The 9,791-nt window shown below is 45.1% G+C and overlaps 1 long non-coding RNA gene across 2 annotated transcripts; it reads left to right on the forward strand.

Annotated features, from left to right (window-relative positions):
- Positions 1-1,519: 1,519 nt before the first annotated feature.
- Positions 1,520-3,615, forward strand: LOC144224489 (uncharacterized). 2 transcript variants are annotated; one of them, XR_013333062.1, is made up of 2 exons: positions 1,520-1,878; positions 3,372-3,615. It is a non-coding gene; the product is annotated as an uncharacterized LOC144224489 (long non-coding RNA). The 2 variants fall into 2 exon arrangements; XR_013333063.1 differs by having other exon boundaries at positions 3,375-3,615.
- Positions 3,616-9,791: the final 6,176 nt, after the last annotated feature.

A 9,791-nucleotide genomic window follows, 5' to 3' on the forward strand; every position in this document is an offset into this window, starting at 1 on the left:
ATGTTTATCCTTTCCTCCATGTTTCCACTTCACCTCATAAAAGCTACATTTCCATATGCCTTTCTCATATAGGGAAATGCCTTAGAGGGAACTCTGGTCCTCCTTCTACCTTCTCACTCCTCCCTTCTTGTTCAAGGAGAATGTCTAATCCAATTGGCCAACTTAGATTCAATGAGTTACATTTTCCCAGTGGGCAGGGATACTGTCCCAAAGGCACACAACCCTTCTTTCATTTCCCTTTGCCATCCAGGCTCTAGTGCCATACATTCTCTTTCTCCTTCCTACACAGCTGTCATGCAGGGCAGGACCCCTCTCAGGGAACAAACTCACCATTTTCCTTCTCTCTCTCCTCTACTCCACTATTAACTTTTATGGTTGATGCAGGTAAGTCTACAGTTCTATTTCACAAAGTTAAGAGTCTGGAGTTCTACAAGTCATGCTATTTTTCTCATGATTTGCTCAAGTTTGCAGGTCCTAACATTTAAATATAGGGTAGCAAGTAGGAGATACCACTTGGCCCAAGTTCTAAGCCACAAGCTCCTACACAGTTTACTAGGGCCTCTAGGTTTGATGACTGCTGAGTGTTATACAACTATTAGATAAATGGATTCCCCATTAAGCAATAAGTACTTTGTGTATATATTTTTAATGGTCAAATTTGGGGAAGAAGAGTTCAGTGCTTCTTTTGCTCCAAATCCCTGAGAAGACATAGTTTCCACTGTCCTGGAGTTGACTATCTAGTGGTTGAGAAAAAAGAAATATTAGAAAAATCCAGTAAAAAATATACCTAACCCAGCCTAAGGGAGTCATCAGTAAAGGTTCCTTTCAGAATAGATGCAGAATAGAGACTCGAGTAAGGAATAGGGTAAATAAAGGTCACGGAGCAAGAAGGAACATAGTTCAGTCAGAGGAAACTGCATTAGCACATGTTTAGGGTCAGGTTGTGACCAGGTGAGGCAAGAGCCGCAGGTAGCTAGGGCTGGCGTGGGAGAGCTTACATCCAGTCAGACTTAGTTCATGAGACCCTTGCAGCAAGTTAGGAGAAAGTGCGTATCTTATCCTCCGATTCATCTCTGCATCCCTGAGGACATACCAAAACACTGGCCCCTTCTGACTGGCTCTCACATCTTGGTAAACAGACCAAAGTTGAGCTTCCTTCAATGTTCTAAGCAGGAAATAAATGCCAGTCAAGTCAGGACGATGCAATCCATATAGTGGAATGGCTTTGAGCCTCCCCACTTCCAGGGGAAGCTCTAGATGAAGAAAAATGATTTACAACCAGGCCTCTAATCACCTTCTATTTTGTCTACTCTCCGATCTGTCTAACTGGTCTACCTACATCAGTTTGACCTTCATTACTTTAGCCTTCAAATCAGCCACACCACAAATCCAAATATGATGTCTCAATAGCTCCCCAATGGCTTTCTGCAGACAGTCCAATTTCTTTACTATGATGTCACAGGTTGCATTCTTAAAGAAGTAGGCCCTGAGACAAAGATTAGCATACAGGAATGTATTAAGAAGCAGTCTTGGGATCAATCCATATGGAAGGGAAGGGACGGAAAGGGAGCAGGACTGAAAAGAAGCTATAATGTAGTCCCTCAGTCAACCCCAAGGCATGTTCTGAAGCCAGAGGACCTTTCAGAGTTGAACTAAGTAGGGCAAAGTGACCAAGCCTTAATACACACATGTCAACAAGTCTTGGATGCAGACTACCCTGGGGAAAGGGCCGTGTTCTTGGACAAGGCAACTCGATCCAAGGCAAATTCCTAAAAGAAGCTGATAGCTAAGGGCTGCCTTGCCCACAGCATTCCCAGCAACTGGAGGAAAAAGGTCATCAGACTGAAAGGAGATCTGAGTGATACATCACAGCATCCTGTACGTGTGTCATCCAATGATTTTTATATTCCTTTATGACCTACTATATTAGTTTTCTAGGGCTGCCATAACAAAGCACCACAGACTGGGGTCCTAAACAATAGAAATGTATTTTCTCACAGTTCTGGAGGCTTGAAAGTCTGAGATCAAGGGGCCAGAAAGACTGGTGTCCTCTGAGGGCTCTCTTTTTAGTTTGTAGATGGTCATCTTCTCCCTGTATCCTCACATGGTCTTCCTTGTGTGTCTGTGTCTGTGTCCTACCCTCTTACAGGACAGGAGTCACATTGGATTTAGGGCCTGCGATGATGAGCTTATTTATTATTGTTTTTTAAGTTTATTTTATTTTAAGAGAGAAAGAATGTATGTGGAAGGGGCAGAGAGAGAAAGGAAGAGAGAGAGAATCCCAAGTAGGCTCCACACTGATAGTGTGGGGCTCAAACTCACAAACCATGAAATCATGACCTGAGCCAAAATCAAGAGTCAGAAGCTCAATGGACTCAGCCACCAAGGTGCCACTTAATGACCTTATTTTAACTTCATCATCCCTTCCAAAAATGTAGCTTCAAATACAGTCACATTCTGAGATACTGGGAGTTATGAGTCTGACATGAATTTTGAGGAGGCGCCTCTAACACCACCTACTTCTTATCATTTCTCCACTCTCAGCCGTTCCCCCCTCCATCTCTAGTCAAATCACATCAAACAGCTGCTTTTTTTTCCCCTAAATCTTATTTATTTACTTTCAAACAAGTTAACTCCCTAGGAGATGTCACATCACATGGCTTCTGTGTCCAATGGCCTCAGCGGGAAGCTTGCTTCAGAATTTGGCACAAACCATGCTGCTGTTCCCTGGAGGCCAGTTACCATTCCCTGGATGACTTAGACTTTAGTTTGCTGCCAGGAGTCACTTTTCCTGTACATGGAAACACATGTCTTGCCTACATAAAATTCGGTTTTATCTCAGGCATAAACACTTTCATTTTTTGAGAAGAGCTGTATGCTCCCTCTGGTTTAGAAGAACTTGCTTACACCCAGAGGAAAACAAAATGGCCTTGGGCCACAGCCTTGGAGACAAAATTGGCATTTTAGAAGTCATGATCCCAGCAGGCCTCCACAAGCTCCAAGATAGAAAAAAAAAAAAAAAAAGCTACTGGCTGATTCTGGAACATGCTGGTCTACACATCTATGCTTTGTACAGGCTGTGCCTTCTGCCAGAAATGCTCTTCTTTGCCCCATGAACACCTTTAGGTGACCTGTGTCTCCTTCAAGAGTTAGCTAATGTACTCACCCCTCTCTGAAGCCTTCCTCACAGTGACCTGACTCATTAGGACCTTTTCTCCCAGACCCCATGATGAGAGACTGTTGTCACAGGATCTATACTGTGTGTGTAGCAGGCATCTGTAAATGTAGGTTGTTTGAGTGTTTGGTTGATAGTTGGTGCGTTGAGTGATTCAGCAAGCATTCTGTAATGACCATGACTTTTATTTTGTCAGTAGACATCAGCATGGGTATGGAGGAAGCTGAAAGAATGGTCACACAATGCAATATTGCTGACTTTGAAGCTGGAGGAAGGGGAGTGTGAGCTGAGGAATGTGGACAGTCTCTAGAAGCTGGAAAAAGCAGGGAAAAGGATTATCCACTAGAGCTTCCAGAAAGGAATGCAGCCCTCTTGATTTTAGCCCAGTGGGCCTTCTTACCTCCTGAACTGTAAGACAATAAATGTGTTGTTTTAAGCCACTCAGTTTGTAGTAACTTGGTACAGCAATGGGACACTGGCACACCATTCCAAACAGACCTTTTCCTACCCCCCCCCCCCCCCCTCATGCTTTCGACCTACTTTGTGTATGCTAGAGAGGGTAACCTAGGTGACCAACACTGGGGAATTTTCCTGACTCAATCGCCTGGGCTTCTGAAGATCCAGGAGAGTCTAACCTTAATGCACTTGGAGAACTCCAGTGAAGGTGTGTTCTATATGGACACCATGTTGGGAGTTATGTGATTATATGGGGTCAAATATGCTCTGGCTTGCTCACAGGCTATAGCATAGATAAGGTTATGTGTGTAGTGACCAAAAGCAGGTTCATAAGAGGGGCAGAAAGTGGGGCTGGCACGGAGTAAGGTTCCAGGAGACCTGGCATGGACATCAAAAGGTAGCACTCTGCCCCCTCCACACCCTCAGGTATGTTCTTACAAAAATTTATGTTCAAGTTGACAGTAAATCTTGGAAACACTGGAACACAGATTACACATGGGGAAAAGCAGGAGAAAACTGCCAGAGAGGGCACAGTCAGGACTGTGAAAAACCCATCAGACAACAAGGAGCCACGACAGGTTCTTAAGAAGAGATACAGTGAGGCGAGAGTGTGCAGGATGAGCGCTGTGGGTGGCACAGACACGAAGCAGAAGGGGAACCTGGGGTGATTATCATGTTCCACTCCAAAGCCAGATCACTGACTTTTCTTACCATTCCCAACACAATGAGTCTGACAGATCTGAAGTTGTTTTTTTAATCACCATTGACAATATTGTGAACTTCATTCACTTAATCTCCATTAAAGTCATTGAGGATGATGCATGGAACTTTTAAGCTACTAAACAAAGAAAAAACCCTGAAAATAGATTCTCAAAACTTCCCTATCCATAGCTCATCAGACCAGACCAACAAATACTGCTTAATGTTAAAGGTAAATAATTAGTGTATAAAAATGAGCAATTTTTACTCCCATTCTCTATTAATTGCCTGACATGTTAATGATATTTTAACAAACCATCTGTGACATTCTTGCAGCTTAGCCTCCATAGGTAGGTGTTGGTCTATAAATTAAAGGATAATAATAAATAAAACTGGAACTAATATCCATCTAGCTTTTCACATTTTTCATGGAATTTTCACATGCATTATGTTACTGGACTTCCTAAGCACTGTGTGGAGCTGGTCTTAATAGACACTTAGAAAGGTTGAAAGCCAGGAGCCAACCCCAGGCGGCAAAGCTCGGAATGCTTTGCTCTTTTCACAGAGTCACAGCGTTTCTTATGTTGGAACAAATGGCACAACATGTGTGAGGAGAGACGGGACATGAAGCCGGATGACAGAATATCCAAGCTGCAACACCCAGCAAGGTGACGGCAGAACACTGACTTCCCACAAAACCAACGCGAGAATGGGCCCCCCCAGACCCGATGACCCTATTCCAGGCCCGGAAGTCCTGTCCTGAAGTGGAAGCTGTCCGCGGACAACCGGCCTGGCGGATCCAGACATACTGGGTGGCGTATGAGCAGTAGCCAGCAGAGAATGCAGGGTTTTTTGTTTTTTGTTTTTATATCTGGAGAAATGGCATTTCGCTGTCACAAAATATGTATGTGATTTGAATGAGGAGGAGTCAACAGATTTGGATGAAGCCATATGCCAGGCACTGCACTGGGCTCTCAACAATATTTGCTTACTGATGTCTCATAAACACTGTGCCACATTGATACAAAAGCCCCACTGTACAGAAAAACAAAGTGAGGACTAGATCCAAGAGTGTAATAAATTCCTCCGTGGTCACAGAGTGCCCCTATCATTTACAGGTTAAAAACCACTCATTGGAGACATACAAAATATGATCTGATGTGCCACCTGCCTACACAGAGAACACACAATGAGGATTAAATCCAAGCCCACCTTTCTCCCAAATCCATGTTTCTGTATTTGTTGAAGAATACAATTAATAGGTGCTGAATGAAAAGATGAATATACACGTTTCTACCATGCCATGCTCCTTGAGATGGGGTACACAGAGAGGAAAAGGGTAATTACGAGATTTTTAAAAAGCAACCAAGAGGGAAAAATGGACAAACCTAGTGAGCAGCCAGAGTACTCCCAAAGAACACTCGCCTCGACCCAGACCCAAGTGGATCTATGATGGTTATTCTGAGGAAAGCGGCCACACAAGCTTGAAAGATGTCTGGGGCACTGACACCCCCTAGGAAACATGGCCCCAGGGTCACTGTACATCGTGGTCTGATGAAGGGATGTGGTGTGGAGTACAGAGGCCACCCACTCTCCCCCATCAATGCACAGCCCTGCTTAACGGCACTTTTCTTGTGGGTGGCTCTCCCGTCTGAGACAACGGCAGTGACATTTCAAGGTCGACCCCTCACATGCTCCACTTTCCACTACTAATGGCTGGGACTTGAATCTATTGTCAGGACCAGCTTCCAGTCACCAGACACAGAGCCAGTGCATCAGGAATCCAAGTCTCCACTACAAGCACGACAAAGATGTCCAGGAGGAAGCTTCTTGGCCTTTGAGGCACAGAGCTACATGGCCCATGTGGGATGGTGGTGCATCCAGTGGGGGCACAGTGATACTGCAGCTATCATTTGGTCAGTGTTGCACGGGTGACCCAATCCCTGTTTCATCCTCTTCCTCCCCACCACAACCACTACCATCATCCTTGGGGACATTAATGTGCAAGGCTGACTCAGCCAACTGTTGTCATGGTGTTATGAGAAGCAGTTGAAAATGAAAAAGACCCCCTACCTTCACATCCCAGCCTCGAACAATGACTCGTTTGTGACTCCTTCATCAATCTGTTTCTTCCATCTCTGCCTCAGTTTCTTGTCTGCAAAATAAGAATTGCCATGAGATTTAATGGCAAAAGCCATCTAAAGCACTTAGTGTTGTATTTATTGTAATGTTAGTGACATTTTTACCTCCCCATCCCCAGCTGCCACACCCTGGATCTTATGGTCACCATTCAGAAAGTTTCTGGCTTTGAAATCTTGACAGTCTAACATCTGACCACAGCCTAGGTATTCTCAGCTCTTTTAACTATCTGCCATCTTTTGTCAGAGCTCATCATGATATCCCACTCTGAGTTCTCTATGCACATCCGCTCCCTGTTCTAGAGTCCTTCATCCCACGGCTCTAAGCCATCATTTTATCAATTCTCTGGCTCACTGCTCTATAGCTCCCCAGCCATACTTCCCACAAGTAGAACCACGAGGCAAACCAGCCATCTGCTTATGCCGCTGCCCTATCAGTTCTCTCTTTATGCTGCAGATGACAACCCAGCGATGCCCTATGGTGGGCCCCATCCCAGCTGTGGCATTAACACCCCTTGGTCCTCAGGCAGCTCACCTCCATCCATTGTTCTAAGTTGACCTGCTACAATCTGTCAAGCCCCCGGCCCCACTTTGTTCCCTTGTGTCACAGAAAAGCACCTTGCTTCCTACTTCAAACTGATCAGGGGCGGGCGGGGGGGGGGGGGGGNACCCACAAATTTGGAACCCTTCACATTTCTTCCTGCCACATCTTTCTCTTCAGAGGAAGAGGAGTCTGCTTGTCCCTTCCTCTGTACCATGCACCACTCAGGGGTCTTCCCATCAGTTATCACTTCTGTATTCTGTCTGGCGGGGTTCCCCCCACCAAAGACCCCTTGCCACGAGCATATAAATATGCTTGGACTTCCCATACCTCAAAATTAAAATGAAAATCTCCCTTGGCCCTCTACCTCCCTCCAGCTCCCTCACACGGATAAGCTCCTTCAAAGCATTGTCTATAGTTGTCCTCTCTGCTTCTTTACCTTCCACTAACTATGCAGATGGGTTTCCCACGATACTTCTCTAAGAAGGTCAATAACAAACACGGAACTTCACTGGACTCCCTTTTCTTCCTCACATCTCCTATCTAAGAATCCACAAGTTCCGTCAACTCCGATGCTCCGTGCATGAGAGCTGTTAATTCTGTCCCACATCTCCATTCAACTATCATTAATGTGTCCCAACCTTCCAAACTTATCCAAAGACATCTAAATCACACCCTTCTCCAAGCTGGCCCCTACTCCATGCCAAAAAAGGAAAAGAGGGAAAGTAGGAATATTTTTCTCCATACTCACATTCTGAAGTGGTTCCCACTATATTGCAGGGCAGACCTGCTCCCCTCTGCATGATGTACAAGGAAGGTTCCTTAAGATCTGGGGGTAGTGCATGTGGCCACCATAAGGGCTAACTACGTGCTCATGAGTTCTCCTCAGTCAGGGTACATATCCATTGGCTTCTTTTACAAAATACTTTCAGTAGGACATTAAAAGGGTTTCAAAATTTTCAGAAGAAACTCATCAAATGCTGGCATTTCAGAGAAAATTCATCAAATATTGGAATGCTTTTATGACATAATGTACTGAGGAATAGATTTTATATGGTTATTTCTTGAGACATTTCTCAATGCAGAAGGTACCACTCAACAAAGATGCTGTGAGAGGGGACATTCATATGAGCCAGATGTTATTTCACGTGACATTTGCAAGTGCAAGATCAAAATTTCCTTCCTCCTGACCACAGCATATCCAACTGCTCATTCCAACTGTCAACCCTTAGATTCCAGCATTCTGACTGAGGCAGTCATTTCTGTGCTCCTTTCCAGAGGAGGACCCTGAAATTCCAAAATGAAAGAGAACTTTCTTCGAGTCCCAGTTGTCCATAGCTGAGTTGGGAGCAAACCTGGTCTCTTGCCACTATGGTGTGGGGTGTCTGCCCACAGATGCTGAGAGTCCACTTGGTCCAATATGAGAAGCCCCTTAATTGTTAACAGTGTGTTGTTAGCACAGAGGCTGTGATCGGTAAAAAGGCCAAGGGGCCACAGGCAAGCACACAGGCAGATGAGGAGGAGGACAGAAAGGAAGAGGGGAAGACTCCAAGGAGAGGATCAGGGATGACATACAAGCAGCCACAGTGGATAAAGCGTGGGATGAGGGGAAATAGGACATACTGAGCCTGCACTTGGCCCCACAAGAAACCCTCTCAGGAGACTGAGTACCGGTTCCCTGCTCTGCTTGAGAAGCAATGAGTACTCTCTCTGAGTCAGACTATTTTCATCAGAGCCTTCAGTCCATCCCCAGAACACCAAGCGTACCTTGCTTCCTACGTCCCCACTCTGCTGTTTGATTTTTTTTTTCCTCCCACCAGTTTTCAACTAAGCCAGTGGACAATTATGCATCATTCCAGGCCTCTGGTGGCACAGTCAGTTCCACACTAAATGGCTCCCACCATCCAAGTCAGATGCACAGTGCCACTGACATGGCTGGCACAGCCTGCAACCCAGCATAGACGTGCCTCCGTTGAGTATGCACACACACATGCGCGCGCACGGGCGCGCACACACACACACACAAGCTTTGGACACTCTGCTTTCCCCCAACCAGAGTCAGTGAATGACCAGCTTCTCCACCCAGTTGATCAACTTCAACCCAAGGAATCAGCTTCAGTCCTGCTTTCCTAGCGGCCCATGGTGCCAAGTCTGTCTAATCTCCATGAGATGTCTCCCTCTTCCTAGTCCCCACATTCCCCACCTGGCTCCAAACCTCTTCATCCTGCACCTGGATTAGGTCTCCCTAATCCCTATCTTACCTCCCACATAACCTCCGCAAAATATAAACACATAACTCCTCTGGTTAACTTCCTTCAGTTCCATTGTCCCTAACAAATTTCAAACTCGCCATTGTCCACAACATTGAATCCCAACCCTTCACCTTGCTAATCATTGAAAATCAATCATCCATTAATTCATCTACTCAACAAATATTTATTGAGCATCTACTCCCTGCCACATACTGTTCTAGGCCCTTAGGATAAATCTAAAGCATGAGTCCTGTCTTCATGGAGCTTATAATCTAGTTGATGAAGAAAGCAGTAAGTAGAAACCATAATAAGTATGTAAATTACATAGTATGTCAGAAGGTGGTAAATACTATGGAAAAAAAGAAGATGGAAGACAGGGAAAGGAGATCTGGCATGCTGGGAGGTAGGGTGGAAGGCTTTCAAGTATAAACTGGGTGGTCAGAATCATCCTGAGAAGATGACATTGGAATAAAGACTTGAAGGAGGTGGTGTTATAAGTCTCAAGGATATCCAGGAAAGACTATTCTAGG

The sequence above is a fragment of the Crocuta crocuta genome, unplaced genomic scaffold, assembly GCF_008692635.1.
Source record: "Crocuta crocuta isolate KB4526 unplaced genomic scaffold, BGI_CrCroc_1.0 scaffold152, whole genome shotgun sequence".
Classification (NCBI taxonomy): Eukaryota; Metazoa; Chordata; class Mammalia; order Carnivora; family Hyaenidae; genus Crocuta; species Crocuta crocuta.